Genomic DNA, 20,444 nt, shown 5'->3' with positions numbered 1-20,444 from the left:
TCATAGTGTGGCATGATATCCTCATAGAAACACTGGGAGCCAATATCTTTATTCCATTATACATGCAGGAGCACTGAGTCTCAGTGATTTCAAGTAACAGGGCACAAGGCCACTCAAGCAGTCAATGACAGAGCCAAAATTTAAACTCCAAAGGGCTAAATTCCAAAACTCAAGTTATGGCTTTTATTGAAGTTATTATACCATAGGCATAATTTATAACCATGTAATTAAGTTTAAAAAATGATTAAATAGACTACCATTAGAAATTTGAGTCATGAGATTGTATGGATCATAAGCCATATTATCAATCATTAACATGTTGAAGTCTTAGTAGAAGTGGAAAAAAACTCAGCTCTCAATATCAATGATACATTCTAGAATAATGATGTAGAGTGGGTGGGGCAGAAATAGGGATTGTTTTTCTGCATCATTACATTTTGTATCTTTGGGCACACACGAATTCACGGAATTTTACAACAGGCTGAACATCAGACCGAGGAAGGGAATCTTCTCTAAGAACTTGTGTTCGTAGGGCTGCACATCAGCAAATCCAGTCATGAAATGGAAACCTCTCATGTTTCAGGCCACCAACCAGCTGAAAACAAGTGGGTAGTTATTTTGAAGGGAAATTATTTTTGTGAACAGATGGAAATGATTTGACAAGAATGAACTAGCTCATTCTTCCAACCAGAGGGATGATATAAAAATTGTTTTGCTATCTTGGTGAAATCCAAAATCCGTTCATGGAAATTATCTCAACTCTTGCTGGTCTTTGATAGCAGTACTGATAAGCTATTTCAAACTAAATGAGGCACAATTTTATACTAATATGTTAAAGGATGACTTAATTCTATATTTCTTTTTCCTTTCTCATCAATTCCCAAATAGAATGTGATGTGAACTTCTGAAGCCCCAATAATGGTGATTTTAGAGAAGATCTGTCAGCCACCTTCCATTACTGAGGTAGGTTCTTCTTCAAAGAGTTGGTAAGTGGGCAAGGACTGAATTCCTGTCCCAGCTCTGTTACTAATAAACTAGGTGATTTTCAGTTAGGTGTTCAATTATTCTGCTGCTTAATGTTCCAGATAGGTTGCTAGAGATATAATTATGTGGTGAAGTAAGAGCCAAAGGATACAATTTATTTTCAGTTAAAATAATTGATTGAAAATATTGCACATTGTAGACTTTAGGCAATGTAGACAGAAATTCTTCATGGAATGGAGGAATATTTTACTATATTGAAGAGCCTGTCTTAGCAACAAGACTCCAAGGGTGATACCTAGAAGCTATTATGCTAAATGAAATATGTCAGACTGAGAAAGACAATTACAATACAGATCACTCACATGTGGAATCTAAAGGCCAAAACAAATGAATAAACAAACAAACAAACAAACAAAAAGCAGAATCAGACCTATAAATGCAGAGAACAAACTGATGGTTGCCAGAGGGAAGAGAGGGGGTGGGGAGATGGGCAAAGAGGGGGCAGGGGAGCTGGAGGTACAGGTTTCTAGTTACAGAATGAATAAGCCATGGGAATAAAAAGGCACAGTATAGGAAAAAGATAAAAAAGAGATGCTTATGGAAAGAGAGGCCCCTCTTCTTTCTCTGGAGGTTTTCTTTTCTTTTCTTTCTTTCTTTTTTTTTTTTTTTTAAAGATTTTATTTATTTATTTGAGAGAGAGAGAGCAGGAGAGCATGAGCAGGGGGAGGGGCAGAGGGAGAGGGAGACTTCCCGCTGAGCAGGGAGTCTGATGTGAGACTCCATCCCAGGAGATCATGACCTGATTCAAGGTCAAATGCTTAACGGACTGAACTACCCACATGCCCCCTGAAGGTTTTCATGTCCTAATGTGATTGTATTTTTTTTCCATTTTACACATGCAAGACAAACTCTGAGAGCATAAACTCCAGTAGTGCAAACAACAGAACCTGTATTTAAACAAGGTTAAAAGGTCCCAAACCCATAGGTTTTTGCTACCACTTACATTGCCTCCCGTGATAATAATACTCTATTTAGAAGAATTCAAAAGAATGAACATACTATGTCATGTCATTGCAACAGTGCTAGGAGAGAGGTTATTACTAACTTGGTCTTTCGGGCGATAGAAGCTCAACAGGGTCCACACGGCTGGTCAGTGGCTGGATTCGGGCTTGAACCCAAAACTTCCCAGTCCTCTGCCCTTCTGATGGTCTTATAAATTCTTTAGGACAAGGAGTAAGATTTCAGAGAACAGAGACACAACTCTAAAAAGTTAAACTTTGCGCTGTTGACTCCTGGTTCTCAACCTGAGATTCTGTGGAGGTACTTTGGGGAGTGGCTTAGGGGTGGTGTGTAAGATTGGGGTCATGAGGGGGCTCTTTAGTGGGACTCTAGCATCCCCCCCGCCCGCCCTGAGTCAACTAGGTGAACCAGGGAAATCTCCAAATTCAGTCTATTCTGCATACTGGGATCCTGAGAAAAATTCCAGTTGAGCAAAGATTCTTTGGCTTTAAAAGAAGGAAGTCTTAGAAACCACTGCTGTAGGTGATAAGGAGATTCTGAGGAGGGAAGGGGTAAAACCATGTTCTAGAAAGATCAGTCTGGCAGTTCTGTTGTAAAAGACTTTCAGCGTGGAGAGTCTAGTACAGACAGACTTAACAAAGAGGGGATGGAAGCAGGAGAGATTGGGGAGGGGACAGGAAAACCATAGCAAGAGGTAGGGGACAGCAAAAACTCAAATTTTCTGGATCTTAGGATCCGTAGGTCTGAAAAGTATTTTACTTACATATTTATTTATATTTTATTTTTAAAAAAATATCACATGGTAAACTTGACTATTTTCTTTTCAAGTACAATTCTATGAATTCCAACACATATGTAGATTCTTGGCAAACACCATAATTAGGATACAGCTCAATTCTATCATCCCCCCATCACCCCCCCCACCAATGTTTTCTTTTATAAAGTTGCATCTATCCCCACCCATAACTTCTGGCACCACTGATCTTGTTCTTTGTCCTTATAGTTTTGTCCTTTTGAGAACGTCGTATAAATGGAATCATACAATACAGACATTTCAAGACTGGTATGTCTCACTCAGCATAATGCCTTTAGAAGTCACCCATGTTGCTGTATCAACATCTAGGGGGGTTCTGAGATGGGAAAAAGGCTGCAAGAGGGGAAACATAGCTTGATAATGTTGGGGCCTGAAAGTTTTTGAGCAGAAAAGGGTGATAATCAGGAGCTACACACTCTGGGGGTATTCATTTATTCGTTTACAGAATTATTTACCGTGCAACGAATACATGCTATGTACTGTTTTAGGTGTTGGGGGTAGAGGAGTGAGCAAAATGAAAATTCCATCCTCAAGGATGTTCTATCCAGTGAGGGGGAACCAACAAGTACACACGTGATTTAACGTCAAGAAGTGATGTGCTCTGGGTGGTGGGGTCGAAGACGAGATGAGGTGAGCCAGAGCAGGATGGAGGTAGAGTGGGAAAGCCCAGGGAGCAGGTCAGATCTGAACACGGACCTGGACGGAATACAGCAGTGAACCCCGTGGCCATCTGGGACACGAGAGGAGTGGGCACAGGCGATGTGGAGTATAAGGGTCCCGGCTGGGACTACACTTGCCATGTCCGGGCAAAACCGAGGAGGTGGAGGTGAGGCCAGGTCATGTAGAGTCTTGGGGGCTACCGAAAAGCCTTTGGATTTTTATTCCAAGTGTGATGGGCGACCAACAGAAGGTTTCGAGCAAGAGAGACCTGCTCAGATTTATGTTCCATAAAGTCCACTCATGCTGCAGAATAGAGAATAGAATCTCAAGACCGCGGGCCCCTGGGTGGTGCAGTCAGCTCATGCTCCAGCTCCTGGTGTCTGCTCAGGTTGTGATCTCAGGGTCGGGAGATCGAGCCCCACGTCGAGCCCCACGCTCAGCGCCAAGTCCACTTGCTTCTCTCTTCCTCTCCCTCTGCCCCTCCTCTCTGCGCGCTCTCTCTCTCTCCAATAAATAAACCTCTTAAAAAGAGAGAGAGAGAATATGTGCAGGATGGATTGGGGCATTGGGGAGAAACTGAGACAAAGGAGTCATGTAATCCCGGCCTGAACTAGGCTGACGGTAGCGAGAAAATGGAAGAAAGTTGAATGTAAAAAAAAAATTTTAAAGGAAAATGGAATCTATTATGTAAGGTGTCGCACGGGTCGAAAATTTTAATGGTTTCCAGAAAATACAGATAAGCTGTTAGGTGACAAGGCAATAATCAGAAGTTATGAAAGAAACTAAGGACGTTTAGGCTGACTTTACCTATCTTGTGATTAAATTCATAGAAATTGTGGCTTTTAAACTATGCTCCAAAGTGTCCTTCCGGTTTTGTTAAGTTGTTTCCAGGGATGCCTGGAACAGTTTGGGGCCGGAGCCACATTTTCAACCTGACTTTATCCAGAGCGGTGCCAAGATCTGTTTTATATATTTGCTTCCCTGTAAGATTTCACTGGAGTGAAGTGTCACAAAGAGAACAGGGAGGGAGGGTGACCCTCTGGGAAATCATACACCGAAAACCTTCTTATTTGATGAATGGGGAGACTTTCCCCTTAGACGCTCTTCTGGCCCAAGCACAGGGGCTGGCGCAGGTGGGATGGATGGGTGGGGGGGAAGGGCACAGCTACTTGCACGCAGATCGGTTTTAAACAAATATTCCTCTTCAGTAATTTTCTCTCTCCATATTTTCTTGTAACGATATCTATACTCACAGGTTTAGTTTTGCTCACTATTCAAATGCTTTATTTTCACTTTAAGGAAATGAAAACAAGGGGCACCTGGGTGACTCTGTCCTCTGCCTTCGGCTCAGATCATGATCTCAGGGACGTGGGATGGAGCCCAAGTTGGGATTCAGGCCCCCTGCTCATCGGGGAGCCGGCTTCTCCCTCTCCCTCTCTCTCTGTCTCTCTTTCTCTCAAATAAATAAATAAAATTATTTAAAAAAATGAAAATGAAGTTATAATACATCTCCTTTCATAAATGTCTAACATTCTCCAACAAAATTCAGCAGGATCACATGTCTTTTTTGCTTTAGTTTTCTGTGGTTTGAAGATAACACATTGGACCATTAAGGCATGCTCCTTGTTAGGACTGGTCAGCACCCAGAGCTCAGTGGTTTAGCAGAAAAGAAAGTACTCCGGGAAGTCCAGGTGGCCTGGATGGGTGTGTGGGAGGGAACAGCCTCATGTGCTCTCTGCAGACCCTCCGGGGTCCGGGCTATTGGAGACTCTACAACCTGCGATATGCAGAGATCATTCTGGAATCAGGGTCTCTCCAGAGGACAGGAGAGGCAAGAGCACACAGAATCCCACAAGAGGTTTTAAGGGGCTAAACCTGGAAGCCATGACCTTCACTTCCACTCATATACCAAAGGCCAGATTTCAAGGTTGCACGGAACCAGGCTTAGTGAATCACTAACCAGTGTCTGCCCCATAGTCAACTGTGATGTCAAAACCGGAGCACAAGCCTGGACCCCAGATTTGGTTTTGCCGTGGGGCCAGTCAGGCTGCACTGATGTCTGGGGTTTTGTGACTATGTGTGAACACTGCAACATATAGCAATGGATTCAGAGCATTTTTTTTTTCCACATACATGTTATAAAATGGTGGCCTCCAAAGTGTGATGTGTTGAGTAAGGGAAGTTCTTCCTTTTTTTCATCTTATCTTTGCAGTTACCTAAGAGTCTGCTCCTCAAGGGCTACCTCGTCAGGTACTTCCACTCCAGCTGTGACTTACCATGTTTGCAGTATTGCTCAGGGACTGGGTTTTCTTTCGGTGTTTGTGTTCTATGTCTTCCATGTCTTGTGTTTCCTCCTCACTCTGAAAGTCCTGGAGCTTAGAGGGAAATACCCCTTCCTTTTAAACTCACTGTTCTGTGTGGAACAGGTATTAAGTATTTGTGGCTGATTTATCCAAAGAAATTAAGCAGTTTTCCCTCATAAATCAGTGTTTGTATCAATGATGAAACTGAGCAACGACCTCGAGAGCTATCTGTCCCGGGGAAGGCTAAGGCATTCATTTAAAACAGTTGATTATCTGAGTGCTCAGATTTCTGTATTTTGATTCCTTCTCTTCCTCTTTTACTAGAGGAAGCTTTATAGACCAAGGACATTTATGACTAGTAATTCAAGCTTATAAAGAGGTTATTTTAATTGAGGCCAAATCTCTAAATTAGAAGACAAAATCTCTGTTCAAAAATTAGGCTAATTTATTTTTTATGCTATTGCTCAGAAGAGTAGATGAAGATTGCTTTATTTATATATTACAGTTTTAATATATATTATATGTGATATGGTTTGTTCAGGCTCAGTTGGTAATAAAATCTAGCCTGGTCTGAATGAGAAAAATCATCAAAATGTTTTTGATTGCTTTTGTGAAAACTTTCAGCAGGAAGCCAGGACCCATCCTGAGAAGCCAGAGTAGTGCATATGAGAAACTCTTCACTCTCAACTTTTATAAACGTTTTATTAACAAGAATTATTTGTTGCGCTTTGAAAGAAAGTTGGCATTATTTTAAAAGAAATTTAAAGCATGTCTAAAATGAGGTCAGGAAAATCCCACACTCCCCCACCCAAACCCATAAGATTTTCCAAAATAATAAAGACATTTTAAAGATCCAGAAGAAACTGGGGTTTTGCTTAATTTAGAAACCACATTTGCTTTTGAAAGTTGATTTAATGGAATGCTTGGCAAATTATCATATTTTTGGGTGGAATTTTTAACATCAGTCCTTTAAGACCAATTGGTCCAACTTGTGGGAGCAAAAAGAACCTGAAGAACTACATTCATTTTTTCGCATTGCTGTTTCGGACTACGCTGTGACATTAGGGTTCTGTTCTGGAACATTCCTAACACGTCCTGTGAATGGATGGGGAGACTGTAGCCACAGGTTTGGAGGCTCTGAGAGTGGAATCTGGATATTCTAAAACCTCCAAATCTTATTTATTAATTTCGATGAGAAATAAAGTATCAAGTGGATAAGACATTAACATTTGAGATTGGGGACTTTCCCCTGAGTTCCTGGTGTACCATAACCTCTATGGTGATTAACACATTCCCTCTTTATGTGTGTTAATGTAGTCAGTGAAGTTATAGTCCTGACTTGGCTGGGGAAATAGTGTCTTCACAAAGCATCTTGCATAGGGGCACCTGGGTGGCTCAGTGGGTTAAAGCCTCTGCCTTTGGCTCAGGTCATGATCCCAGGGTTCTGGGATGGAGCCCTGCATTGGGCTTTCTACTCAGCAGGGAGCCTGCTTCCCCCTCTCTCTCTGCCTGCCTCTCTGCCTACTTGTCATCTCTGCTTGTCAAATAAATACATAAAATCTTTAATTAAAAAAATAAAGCATCTTGCATATTTCTGTTTTGTTTTAGTCGAATGAGGCCAATTGGTTTCTAAGTTCTTGGAGATAAGGCACTTCTGTTGCTGCTAGTTGCTACCCACGAACCCTTTCTAATATTCTGATTTTTCAAAGTAAAGAAAGTACTTAAAGAATTTGTTCGTATATACTGAGTAGTTTAAAAATTTTTTAAAAAGATGATCATCATCCAGAATGTCTGGGTGTCTCAGTGGGTTAAACGTCCAACTCTTGAATCTGGTCAGGTCATGATCTCAGGGTCGTGAGATCTCAGGGTCACGAGATTCTCTCTTGAGATTCTCTCTCTCCCTCCCTCCCCCTCTGTCCCGTCCTCACCTTAAAAAAAAAAAAAAAGATTACGATCTTCTGAAGTTCTAAGCAATTTAGAGTAAGAGTAAACAATTTTGCATTTCTAGTCCTTTTTTGTGGTGTTTTGGGAGGGAATTTCCTACTCTTGTGTTTTAAAAGAACAGTGCAAACAGCTAACACTTTGAACTTTGTCCCAGGTTCTGTACTGGGGCCTTCACATGCATTAACTCATGTAATCCTTACAACAACCCCATGGGTTAACTATTGTTACCTCTATAGTACAGACCAGGAAAGAGACCCAAGGAAGTGGAGAAATTTACCCAAGATCACAAGACCAGGCAATGGCAAAGCCAGGATTTCATCCCAGGCAACCTGGCTCAAAAGTCTGTCCACTTAACCTCTGTTTGAGGGCCTCAAAGTCCAGGGATAAATCCAAGGACTTTTACTATTTTTTAAACAAGGAATAGGTCTCTCATACAAGCTTATATTTCACTGGTTCTCCCCCTACCCCATATATACAAAAAGAACTAGATCTCATTTATAATCTGATTTCAGTGAAGGGGGAGTCTCCTGATTCCCAATTTTGTTACAGCGGGGGAAATGCTTGACCTGACAACACTTTCCCTTGGTAGTCTATTATTTCCAGGTCCCAAGGAGGGCTGGCTTTTGTCTGGGAAAAAAATCTGCCAACGATACAGATCAGTTCTAATTTTTCAATAACACATCTACTGAAGTAATACAGCAGTGATATTCTTTCAATATTGTAAACTTCTCTTTTAAAGATTTTATTGCTGTGCAACAGCCAAAATATTTTTCTAAGCATTATTGCTTCATTTTTCTTCAGAGAATTTCACAATTTGCAATCCCATGCTTTCAGCTACACGAGTTGCTTGCAGCCTTTGGCCACGTTTCATTCGGTTGTTTGGAGAAATAGTGAAATCAAATATGGTCTTTTAAAACAACCTTCAGACAACTAAAATATCATGGGAGTGGTTTCAGCGACAGGTTTCGAAAAAGAAGTCAAAAGCCCCCAAAGTTATTATCGTATTACAAATTTTCCTATGAGAACCCTGTAGATTGGTAAGACAAACAAACAAACAAAAGGAGAAACCGAGCAATAAACTTGTGACATCACAAGAGAACCCCCGGCGCCAGAGGGGACAGAGCGCTTCATTGCTTCCCAGAGCTACTCATGAGGACTTTTTATCTCGTCTCCGAGAGCCTGTTTATTTAACATATACCTCAGCTGGGCCAGGTTTATAAACACATTTCAGGATAAAATTTAATCTTATAGCAGAATGAGCTGGAAATTCTGGTTTAAGCTGGATGTGCCCAGGACTTCCTGTTCCCAAACTGCAAAATGTTTGCCTTCCCCTATCAGCACCTCAGACTAAATGTGTCCCCAGCTGAACTCTCTTTCCTCCCCCCTCCTCTGCTTTATCTTCCTTGCTGCCTGTCAGGCCTCACCCCACTTCCAGCCTGGCTGGAAGCTCAGACTCCAGACCTCCCCCTCTTCCCCATCCGCACCCCGCCATGGCACGGGGGCCAGCTCTCAGCTGGTCCATGGCGGCCCGTCCGGAAGACCTCCTCGCGTCTCCTCGCTCTCCTCCAGCCCATCCCGCCTCTTCCTGCCCCGTTGTCATCCTGCGGGCGCGAGCTTCCCGATGATCGCCTTCCGAAGTCTGGGCAGCGGAAGAGTCCTACACGCCACGGCCCTAACTCAGCCTGGCATCTAATCCCGAAGAAGGGGTTATATGAGCTGCAGCAGGTCGCACAGCTGGTAGCCTTCTGTCTTTCCTGACGTTACAACGAAAACCAGAAGTCTGTACTGAGGTGCGATGGGTCATGATGTATTGTGCAGACATGCAGGTTGGTGAGAAGTCGGGGCTGGAACTTGCTTTGTGGCTCTGGACCTCCCTCCCTTGCTTAAACCCTCATCCCGCCCAGGGTCCCCCCGCTGCCAGCCTGCATGTTCTGTCACCGTCATACCAGCTCGTCCCTTCCAGGTTCCAGCTCAGATATACACTCTGATTCTGTCTCCTCCCTCTCAACCCTCAAAGACACTGTCACCAGATGCTGCCTTGAAGACTCACTTGGCTCAGGTCTTGACATCCCAGAAAGTTCAAAGGCGTCTGGGCAGGAGCCAGCCAAGCCCTTTGTCTGCTCCCACTTACACAAAAGTGCATTGCTGTCACTTAGAAAAAAATCTGTATAATACTGGTTAAAAATTTTTTTATTGTGCATTTTTTAAAAACTTTATTGCGATAGATAGACAAGTAAAATTGTAAGATAAATAGAGTGCACACAGCGGTGATCTGTTCTGCATTGTGAAAGGATTCCTCTCACCTAGTTAATTAATGCATCCATCACCTACACTGCCTTTTTTTTTTTTTTTTTAAGTTGGCTCCAAGCCCAGTGTGGAGCCCAGAGCGGGGCTTGAACTCATGACCTTGAGGTCAAGACCTGTGCTAAAATCAAGAGTCAAATGCTTAACCGAATGAGCCACCCAAGAGCCCCTGACTTTTTAAAAGATTTTTTTTTTTTTTAAGATTTTATTATTTCTTTTGACAGACAAGATCACAAGTAGGCAGAGGCACAGGCAGAGAGAGAAGGGGAAGTGGCTCCCTGCTGAGCAGAGAGCCCGATGTGGGGCTCCATCCCAGGACCCTGGGATCATGACCTAAGCCAAAGGCAGAGCCTTTAACCTGAAAGACCCTAGAGGACCCGCACCCAAGGACGCACTCACAGCCCACTGGATGCAATAAGCAAGAGGATTTTATTCGGGCATGCTCGGACTCCCAGGGACACTTGACCACGAAATCCGCGAGGGATGGGTCAGTGTCTGAGAGCCCCGATCTGTTTCAGGAATGACTTAATATAGAATTTTACAATCCATTACATCAGAGCCCTCACTTTTCTAGCCAGTAATTTCAAAGCATTACAGCAAGGCCTACACACAGGTAGCCAATCCTTTAAAACCAACCATACATTCTGGCCAGTCACCCTTCAGGTAGTGTACAGTAGAGGGTACGTGTTGAATTGCACGTTTCTAACCTTTATCTGTATACGTGCTGAACCGCATGTCTCCGGCCTTGGTACGGGAGACAACCCTTATCAATTTTACTTAGTAGTAGGGGAAATTCTTAACAGGGGAAGGGTATAACTTTATTTGATTACACAGCGAGCGAGGGTTTAAGCAATTTTTCATTTCTTAGCAAAGCATTAGAAGCATTATTATACAGAAGCCAGAAACAGCTGGGTTAAACACAGATTTTTGCTATTCGTTATCCTGTTATGCTGCTTGCTGACTCCCTTATCTATGGTCAGCTGGCCACAGTTTCTTAGTTAGCATAAGCTGGTTATAAAAAGAATGTTAAAACTTATAGGCTATACTATAGTTCTGACCTGGGGTCCTTCAAACCCACTGAGCCAGCCAGGTGCCCCAAGATTTTTATTTTTGAGTAACCTCCGCACCCAACATGGGTTCAAACCCACAACCCTGAGAAAGAGTTGCACGCCCTACCAACTGGGCTAGCTAGGCATCCCAACCAATGCTGACTTTTTTAAATTAATTAATTAATTTATTTTTTCAATGCTGACTTTTTAATAGACTGTGGGAATTCATGTCTTGTGTTGTCAAGAAGAAGAATTACAAAGCGGACCACAGTGACCAGAATTAGACTTCATAAAATTGAATTCTGAAACAACTGGATGTAGAGTTTAATAGAGAAGGGATTTCCTCAGCTTGGGTCTCTGCCAGCTGCCTTGGGGTTCCATCAATTTATGTATTTGTTTCCCCAGGTAGGGAAATTTTTAATTGAAAAATTTAAAAGTGTGTCATAATTCTACTGCAAGGAAAAAATGCAACTTGAAAACATGATTATTACAAATGATACTATAGTTTAATAGGAGATTTCTGAAAGCCTTAGTTTCCTCTAAGGATTTTTTTTTTTTTTTAATGGTGCTCCAAGTGCAAGCCTTTGAAGTGATTATGGATTGGATATGTAGCTATAAAAACAGAAACCATTGTCAAGGCCAAGAAATCCTCAGCCAATAATGGATGCATGTGGGATCACTGGATGGAATCCAAGGAGAGCTGCTATCTTTCTGATTTTGTTTAATTTTAGAACAGCACACAGTTTCACCAAGGGCCTTCAAGGGAGGTGAATGGGGTTCCATTTTTAGGTTCTGCTGCAAAGACTGGGATCTTAGGCAGGATACTCAGATTCTCTGTGCTCGGGTCTTACCGTCTCGGGTTTGATCCCCATTCTGCCCCTGGCCAGCTGTATTTGCATGAATAATTTATTTTATCCCCTTGTGATTGTTTCCTTATTTTAAAAATGGATTATTCTAATGTCCGCTTTATAATATTGTTTATTCAACGAGATCACACCCCGAAAGCACTTGGAGCAGCTCTGGTAGGAACATGTAAGCACTTAGTAACTAGAAACAATGGGTGATACTAACACTAGTATTACTATCACTTAACATTTTCCTTCAGGTTGTTGAGAAGGTCAAATGCAAGAAGGAAGAAGGCTCCCTCCCCAGGACAAGCTACTAAATTTGCAAAGTCCAGTACAAAATGAAAGTGTAGGGTCCGGTGTACAAGTCATTAGGAATGTCAAGGCTGGAACGTTAAATCAAGCGCGGGACTCTTCTGAGTACAGAGCCTGTGCAACCGCACAGCCAGCACGCCCTCGAGCCGGCCCTGGAGCCCGAAGGAGCGGAGCGTTTGCACACAGTAGGTGCTAAATAAATGCTCTTCACCTTTGTGTCAGCGCAGTCCTAGAGCTCTCGTGCGCTAGCACGGTAACGTTGACCATAACACTGACCACTCGCTGTCACTTGTGCGTGCCTGGCAGAAGGACAAGACCTGGAATCGCGCTCGCGGGGGAGTTCCACGGCGAAGACCGGCCTCTCCCACCGGGAACCCCGGCCTTCTGGTGAGTGTCTGCGGCTCAGCCAAGGTGAGGCCTGGCCAGACCCGGCCGCCGGGGCCGCCGAAGCCGCCCGCGCCGCCCGCGCGCCGGAGGCCACCGTCGGGAGGATGCGGGCTGTCAGACGCCGGCGGCGCATCGCAGAGGCCCGAGGCTGCGGGGCCGCCCCGCGAGTACGCAGCCCAGCGGGCCTCCAGGTCCCTCCAGCGCCGCCCGCATCGGGGCTGCGCCGCCCGCGCCTGTTGACTAGTTGCCCCAGGAGACGCGCGCGCCCCCGCCCCCGCCCCCGCACGCGCCCGCGCCCCCGCCGCCTGCGCGCCCCCGCCCCCGCCGCCTGCGCGCCGGGAGCCGTGCGCCCACCGGGGACCTGCCGCGCCGCTGCCCCGCCTCGCCACCCGCGCCCGAGGTACGTCCCGGCCCGCCGGCCGCGCTCCGGGCTCGTTCGGAAGGCCGCGGAGCACCGAGCACCGAGCACCGGGGCTGCACGGCCGCCGGGCGGTTGCAAACTTCTTCCCAGTGCGCCGGGGCCTCGTGGTGGGTATGGCTCCGCCTTGGGGTGCGCGGGGACTGCCAGCGGCCGGTTAATTTTAGGAAGTTATGGGCTGGGCGAGAGTTGGGGAAGTGCGTCTGGGTGTTAGCGGGCACCGGTTTGCTTCTCGGACCATGTAAACGGCGAAGTTGGGAAGACCGCTCCTGTAGGTGCCCCGCGACGCCCCCCGCCTCGTGTAACTTACACTCCTTGCCTAAGTAGTGATTGAGAGCAATTTCTTCAAAATCTGGTGTGGTCGGGTTAATGATGGTCTTGAGCAAAGTCGCTGGCCGTTTTGTTGCTAGTCACCGTAGAAACAGTCACTCAGCTGTCCTTGGATCCATTTGCTCAATTCCTTAGGCACTAGGGACTTGGGGCGTCGGATATGTTGTAACACAAACACACACACGAAGTTAGGGCTGGCTGAGCCCGGGTTAAGTATCCCATTTTGGACCTGGCATCAGGGTCCCACCAGGCGCAGTGTACTAGGGGTGTTGCCAGAGATAGAGAAGGGATTGTGCTCGGCAGAGCTGCTGACCTGAGAGTTGTCCTCAGCCTAACCATACTGCCACAGAAATCTCTGGGGACACTCTTTGATTCAAAACATGGGGTGGATTCTCCAAAACGTTATAGGGATTCTGCTAATATTTAGAAGCTTTGATTGCTGCCTTATATCTGACCTATATTTCGATTTCTTTGATTCCTGGCTTATTGAGGAAAATTAGTAATATATTATGCAAATAAAAAGTATTTTTTTTCCCATTTGACATTTGCAAATTTTATCCTGATATGGTATCCTCTGTGAATTAAGAATATTAGTCCAGGGACACCTGGGTGGCTCAGTCTGCTGAGCCACTGACACTTGATTTTCCCAAGTAATCATCTTAGGGTCCTAGGATGGAACCCCCCACATCATTGTGCTCAGTGAGAGTCAGCTTGAGGAGTCTGTCTCCCTCTCCTTCTGCCCCTCCTCCACTCGTGCTCTCTCTCTCAATTAAATAAATCTTAAAAAAAGAATATTAGCCATGCATAAGTTTTTTAGTATTTTTATATTATTTAAATTTGGAGAAACAATTGAAAGTGAATCATAGACATTGTGACCCTTCATTCCCAAATATTCTAGTAGGTATCTCCTAAGAGCAAGGGCATTCTCCAGCCAAAATGCAGTGATCAAACCCAGGATGTTTGACATTGCTGCAGTAACTTCACCTAATGTACACTAGCTACAAAAATTTTGCCAATTGTCCCAATAATACCATTTACTGCAGAATATTTTTTCATGTCAGGATCATGCTTTATATTTAGTTGTGTGTCTCTAGTCTCTATAAACCTGAAATAGTTCCTCAATCTTTGTCTTTGATGATACTGATATTTTTATGGAGTCTGGGTCATTTTTCTTGAGAATGAGTTCATCTGATTGTTTTTCATTAGATTTTTGGTAGACTGCTCACTTTGGCAGCACATATAACTAGATTTTTGGTAGAAATACTATAAAGTGATATGTCTCAGTGTGTCACACCAGGAGGTACGTGATGTCACTTTGTCCCACTTTTGGTGATCCTGATTGGTGATATTTGCCAGAGTTTTCCATAGTAAAAGTGAAAAAAGAAAAGTTTCGGCAATAAATATGTAATCATATTGAATAATCTTATCGATGCATGTTGAGATTTTTAAGATAAATTTTACTAACTACATAAAAGGAACATATTTGGGGCGCCTGGGTGGCTCAGTTGATTGTGTCCAACTCTTAGATTTTGGCTCAGGTCGCGATGTCAGGGTCATGGGATTGAACCCGAGTGGGGCTCCATGCTCAGCTCAGAGTCGGCTCTCCCTTGGTGCACCTCTCCCCCTGCACGCACATGCTCTCCCTCGAAATAAATAAACAAAATCTTTTTTAAAAAAGAGGAAAATATTCACCAAATCCAAGATTTTAATTGACCCGAAAGACCTAAATCTTACACCAGAAGTAGAAACTGATAGAGCAGCATTTATTAAAGTTAATTTTTCGGTTTGCTAAATATTTCATCTGAGACAATCTTATAACTCAGGTAAGCAAAGTAAGAATTTCCCATTATATGGATGTGAAAATGGTTTGCTTAGTTAGCGACTGCTGTAGCTGGGACTTAAATATGTTTCTTTTGTAAGTTTAGTCCTTTTCCTACTGCACCATCATGTACTGAAAAATAGACTAAAATACAATTCTGTGCAACTCTATGAGGACACAGAATGCTGCAGAGACCAAAGGTTCTAGTTTTGGGTTCAAGCAATCCTGATTATATCCCTTATTATCTGTGATGACACACGGGCAAAAAAATTACTCATGTCTCTGAGCTGTAGTTCCTTCATCTGAAGTCATGGGATCAGAGTCCTTACCACATAGGATAGTTTTGGGATTTCACAGTTAATATATCTAATCCACCCAACAGACTGAGAGATTAAGTGCTTATTAATATTAGCTATTCTTATTCTCTATAACTTTTGGAATTTGCCTTGGCATCGACTCCACGCCTGTCATCGCTGACACCTTCATTAATAAGACCTCAGTCACCATCTCAGCAATCAGTAATTGAGGCTTTGTATGAGGTACTGAGGATTAAAAAAATGAATTTCACAGTTTCTGCTCTCAGTGAAGAATCAAGAGTTCACAGTCAAGAAAAACAGATACAGAAACAGTTGGCTTCCGTGGGTATCACCCATGACCCAGATTTAATGTGGCATTTTTCTCAGGTTGGCTTTGCCTCTCATCAAATCATAAGCAGACCTTTACTAGGCTAGAAAACATGATGAATACTGAGAGCAATGTTACATGACTTGAAATTTAACAGCTTAAGCAGGGAAGAGGGAAACATGCTTTCAAGAAATTTACAAGTAGAACTTCCAGCAGAACAGTGTAACTTTGTTGTGCATTTGAAATAAGGCATGGGGAAAAAAGCAGAAAGAAGGTGTGAAAGCCTAAAAATGTTACTAAATTATTAAAATAATACCAGTGAGCAAAAAGCTACAGCAGTCCTTTGGCAAGAAGTGATTGCATTTGAGATCAGAGGGCACAGACATCCTGTGGCTTTGCTCTTTCAGTGTTTTCACATACCTAGAAGACCTGAACCAAAGTGGAGTCTCCAGTAAATAGCACTGTTGGGACTTTGAGCAAGTCGCTTTCCTCTTTGTGAAACAGGTAAACTAACTGTCTGATGGGGTTGTTGTGAGAAGAAAATATAAATAGCAACTCCGTTTATCAACTGTATCATCTGTAGGTCATCAGGGCAATGGCCCTGGAGATGGTCATCAATAATGATGAAGGAAGGAAAGTCAGTTTTCCCTTTATTTCCCCACTATTTCCATTTTTAAAAAATTATGAAACAATACATGTAACATAAACTTGACCACCTTACCCATATTACGTGAATGGTACAGTGGAATAATTACCTTTCTATTATTTTGCAACCATTGCCACTGTCCATGTCTAGAACTGTTTTCTTTTTTATTTTTAGAGCCCTTTTTATCCCGCATAACTGGGACTCTGGACCCGCTAACCCATAATTCCCCATTCCTTTCTCTCCTTTGGCAATGGAAACCACCATTCTATTTTCTGTTTCTGAATTTGACTACACTAGGTACCTCATGTAAGGGGAATCATACAGTGTCATTTTGTGACTGCCTTATTTACTTAGTATAATGTCCCCAAAACTTAACCATCTTGTAGCATGGCAGAATTTCATTTCTGTTTAAGGCCGAATAATATTCCATTATATGTGTATATCATGTTTTGTTTATCCATTCATCTGTGCATAGGCACTTGGCTTGTTTCCACCTTCTGGTTCTAGTGAATTCGCTTGGATTGTGGCTGCACAAATAGCTCAAGACCTTGCTTTCAATTCTTTCGGGATTGCTGGATGATAATGGCAATTCCATTTTTAATTTTTTGAGGAGCTACCATCCTGGGTTCCATAGTAGCTAGACCATTTTTCATTGGCATCAGCAATGCCCAAATGTTGCAATTTCTGTACATCCTTGTCCACACTTATATTTTTCTTTCCTGCTTCCCTCCTTTTATCTTTTTTCTTTTCATAGTAGCCATCCTAAATGGGTATGAGGTGGTATCCATTTATACTTTTTAAAAATAGTTTAAAAAAAGATAGTCATTTATTTGAGAAAGAGAGAAGATACGAGAAGGGGGAGGTGCAGAGAAAGAGGGAGAAGCATGTGGGGTTCAGTCCCAGAACACTGAGATCATGACCTGAGCCTAAGGCAGATGCTTAATCGACTGAACTACCCAGGCGCCCTTCCATTTCTACTTTTTGAAGAATCATTTCTTCCCTCTTCTGGTTTCCTCTTTTGTTCCCCCGCCTCCTAATCAAACTCAAGTTTAAGAAAAGATATGACTCTAATCACACATCTTCATATGAATTTAAGTTAGAAGACTCCTTATTCTAGGTATAAAGAAAAAAGCCCAAAGCTCACCAAAAAAGCCAAGAAAGAGAAAAAGAAACAGAAAAAGTAGTGAAAAAAACAAAACCCAAACTGATGGTGGAAATATAAATCTAAATATAGCAGGGAAAATAAATGTAAATATAAATATAGCAGGCATTACCATAAAGGAGAATGGACGAAATGCTCAGTTAACTGACAAAATTGTCGGATTGATTTTTTTTTTATCTAGGTATATGGTATTTATGAAAGACATATAAACAAAAGTATATGGAGAAGTTGAAAGCAAAGTGTACAAAAAGGTTCATCAGGCATGGGGCTTCTAGGTGGCACTGTTGGTTGAGCATCTGACTCTTGGTTTTGGGTCAGGTCCTGGTCTCCGTGTCGTGAGATCGAGTCCCACATGGGCTCTGGGCTTAGCACAGAGTCTGCTTATGTTTCTCTCCCTCTGCCCCCACCCCCTGCTGCCAACTGTCTTTCTTTCTAAAATAAATAAATAAATTAAAAAAAATATTCATCAGGCAAGAAATAAGCAAAACAAAGCTGATTAGATATAATATTTTTAAGGCAAAAATGCATTACCAGAGGTAAAGAGAGTCACAATACAAATTATTTCGCTATCTAATAATAAAATTTTCACTCACAGGAAGGTGTAAGGATTCTAAATGTATATGCAATAACATGGCATCAAAACTTGGTGTTCAAATATGCAAGATAAAAACTGACAGGAACAAAAATCTTTAAGGACATAGAGATGAACCCAAATTAGACTAGTACTTCTTCAACATACCTCTCTTACTATCTGAATAGCAACCAGGCAAAAATTTGGTAAGAGAGCTATTAAAAAAACTGAGGACACAGACTTGGTAAAGTCATTGTGAAGAAGAATTAAAGTGTATAAGGTATTTGGGATTTGGCTGTGGAAGTTAACAGGATGCCTTTTTCTCTTTGTCCAAGGGAAAAAGATGCCTTTAGACTAGGAATTAATTAATTGGACAAAAATCCTAGAAAATGTACTCCATTGGTAGGGGTTGAAGTAGATCAGTAATTACATGTTTTTCTCTTGTAAATAAATAAGGACTTTCTGTTATCAAAAGCAAATGATGACAGTCTGATCAAAAAACATTAAACACACCCAGCTAGAAGAAATTTCTATAAAATAGCTGACAGTACTCAAAAGTGTCAAGGTCACTAAGGGAGACACAACACTAAATGCGATGTGGGGACCTAGACTGGTTTCTGGACCACAAAGAGAACATTACTGGAAAGACTGCTAGCTTAGTGAATAGTATTTTACCAATGTTAGTTTCCTGGTTTTAATAAATGTACCTTGCTTATCCTAGTTATTAATGTTGGGGAATCTGGGTAAAGGATATACAGATATAGCCACTTTTCTCTAAGTCTAAAATGATTTCAAAAACGTTTTTTTTTAAAGTTTTATTTATTTATTTGACACAGAGAGAGATCACAAGTAGGCAAAGAGGCAGGCAGAGAGAGAGAGAGGAGGAAGCAGGCTCCCTGCCAAGCAGAGAGCCCAATGCTGGGCTCGATCCCAGGACTCTGAGATCATGACCTGAGCCGAAGGCAGAGGCTTTAACCCACTGAGCCACCCAGGCGCTCCTAAGTCTAAAATGATTTCAGAATTAAGTGTTTGAAAAAAAAATAAATGATAACCAGTTGATTCATTTGTGTATCTCACTTTGTTGATTTTAACTCCCAGCACTTGGTTTCTCCTGGTACCTAATCATTCTTTGACCCCTTGGCTTTAGAACGCAGCCTGAGAGAAAGCATTTTAAGGACCAGTAGGAAAGCTTTTTGGACACCAAGCAGGGCACGTTTTTGTTTGCATATATATATTTTAAAGGTTTTATTTATTTATTTGACAGAGAGAGAGAGACAGAGATCACAAGCAGGCAGAGAGGCAGGCAGAGGCAGATAGAGAAGCAGGCTCCCCGCTGAGCAAGGAGCCGGATGCGGGGCTCGATCCCAGGATGCGGGGCTCGATCCCAGGATGCGGGGCTCGATCCCAGGACCCTGATCATGACCTGAGCCGAAGGCAGCGGCTCAACCCACTGAGCCACCCAGGTGCCCCTTGTTTGCATATTTTAAAATGAGCATGTGTTTAGTTAATGTCAGCAAATACAATGTGTGGTGTATTTGAAACAGTAGTGAGTGCTTCTTGGTTTGTACTTGAATTAAGTTGACTCATAATAAAGTCTTTTTCTATGTTCAAGGACAAACTTAACTGGAAAAAGGGAGTAATGCTCGCTGTACTAGGAATTATTTATGCTATGTACTTTACCCAAGGTGTGCTTTTCAACCCTCTTTGTTTTGCTTCCAGTTTTTTTTTTCCCCTTTAGAAATTGGTGCTTTGGTGGCTTAGATCTAAGGCAGAGAACTTCCAAGGCGTTGCAGAAGTGGGACCAGGAGCACCATATTTTTCTTACTGACACCAGTGTAGCTATTGATCGTGACTTTTCTCTTGACATGTATAGAGAGTGCTTGAATAAAATGTCTTAAATATTGGTTACAAGACCAAATATATACCTTATATTCCCGAGCAACTGAAATAACTTCCTTTTCTTTGAATTTATCCTGTGATTTCCTTCTTGAATCTTTCCTGTTAAACTTCGTACAGAAATTAATTTCTCAGCATGGTCAGACCATTATAGCTTAACCTCACTATTCGTGCACATATTTATATTTGAGTATAATTGTCACATTTCCCTAAGTCTCTCCTACTTCAGGGTAAAAGAAATGGAATAGGAAGAGGCAGTCTTGATGCTGACATCCTGTGAACATTTGGAGTGATCGAAAGTGAGCAGTTGGGAGGAAACCCCAGTCAGAAGTACTCTGCTTAGTGAGTCACAC

General features: G+C 42.6%; 1 protein-coding gene across 5 annotated transcripts in view; it reads left to right on the top strand.

The window, feature by feature from the left end:
• The first annotated feature begins 272 nt into the window (after positions 1–272).
• The window catches only part of CCDC170 (coiled-coil domain containing 170), a 111,681-nt gene continuing 91,509 nt past the window's right edge, over positions 273–20,444 (top strand). For 2 of the 5 annotated variants that reach the window (XM_032338725.1, XM_032338719.1), the window contains exon 1: positions 12,956–13,025. The gene's annotated coding sequence lies outside the window, so the exon portion shown is untranslated. Of the gene's footprint in view, positions 606–888; positions 964–11,556; positions 12,650–12,955; positions 13,026–13,074; positions 13,154–20,444 lie in introns of those variants that run through there. The other 3 variants (XM_032338721.1, XM_032338722.1, XM_032338720.1) reach the window with 3 other exon arrangements.

Source organism: Mustela erminea, chromosome 4, assembly GCF_009829155.1.
Source record: "Mustela erminea isolate mMusErm1 chromosome 4, mMusErm1.Pri, whole genome shotgun sequence".
In the NCBI taxonomy this organism is placed as follows: domain Eukaryota; kingdom Metazoa; phylum Chordata; class Mammalia; order Carnivora; family Mustelidae; genus Mustela; species Mustela erminea.
Note: the sequence above shows the minus strand (reverse complement) of the source record. Positions and strands in the feature narration are given on the sequence as shown.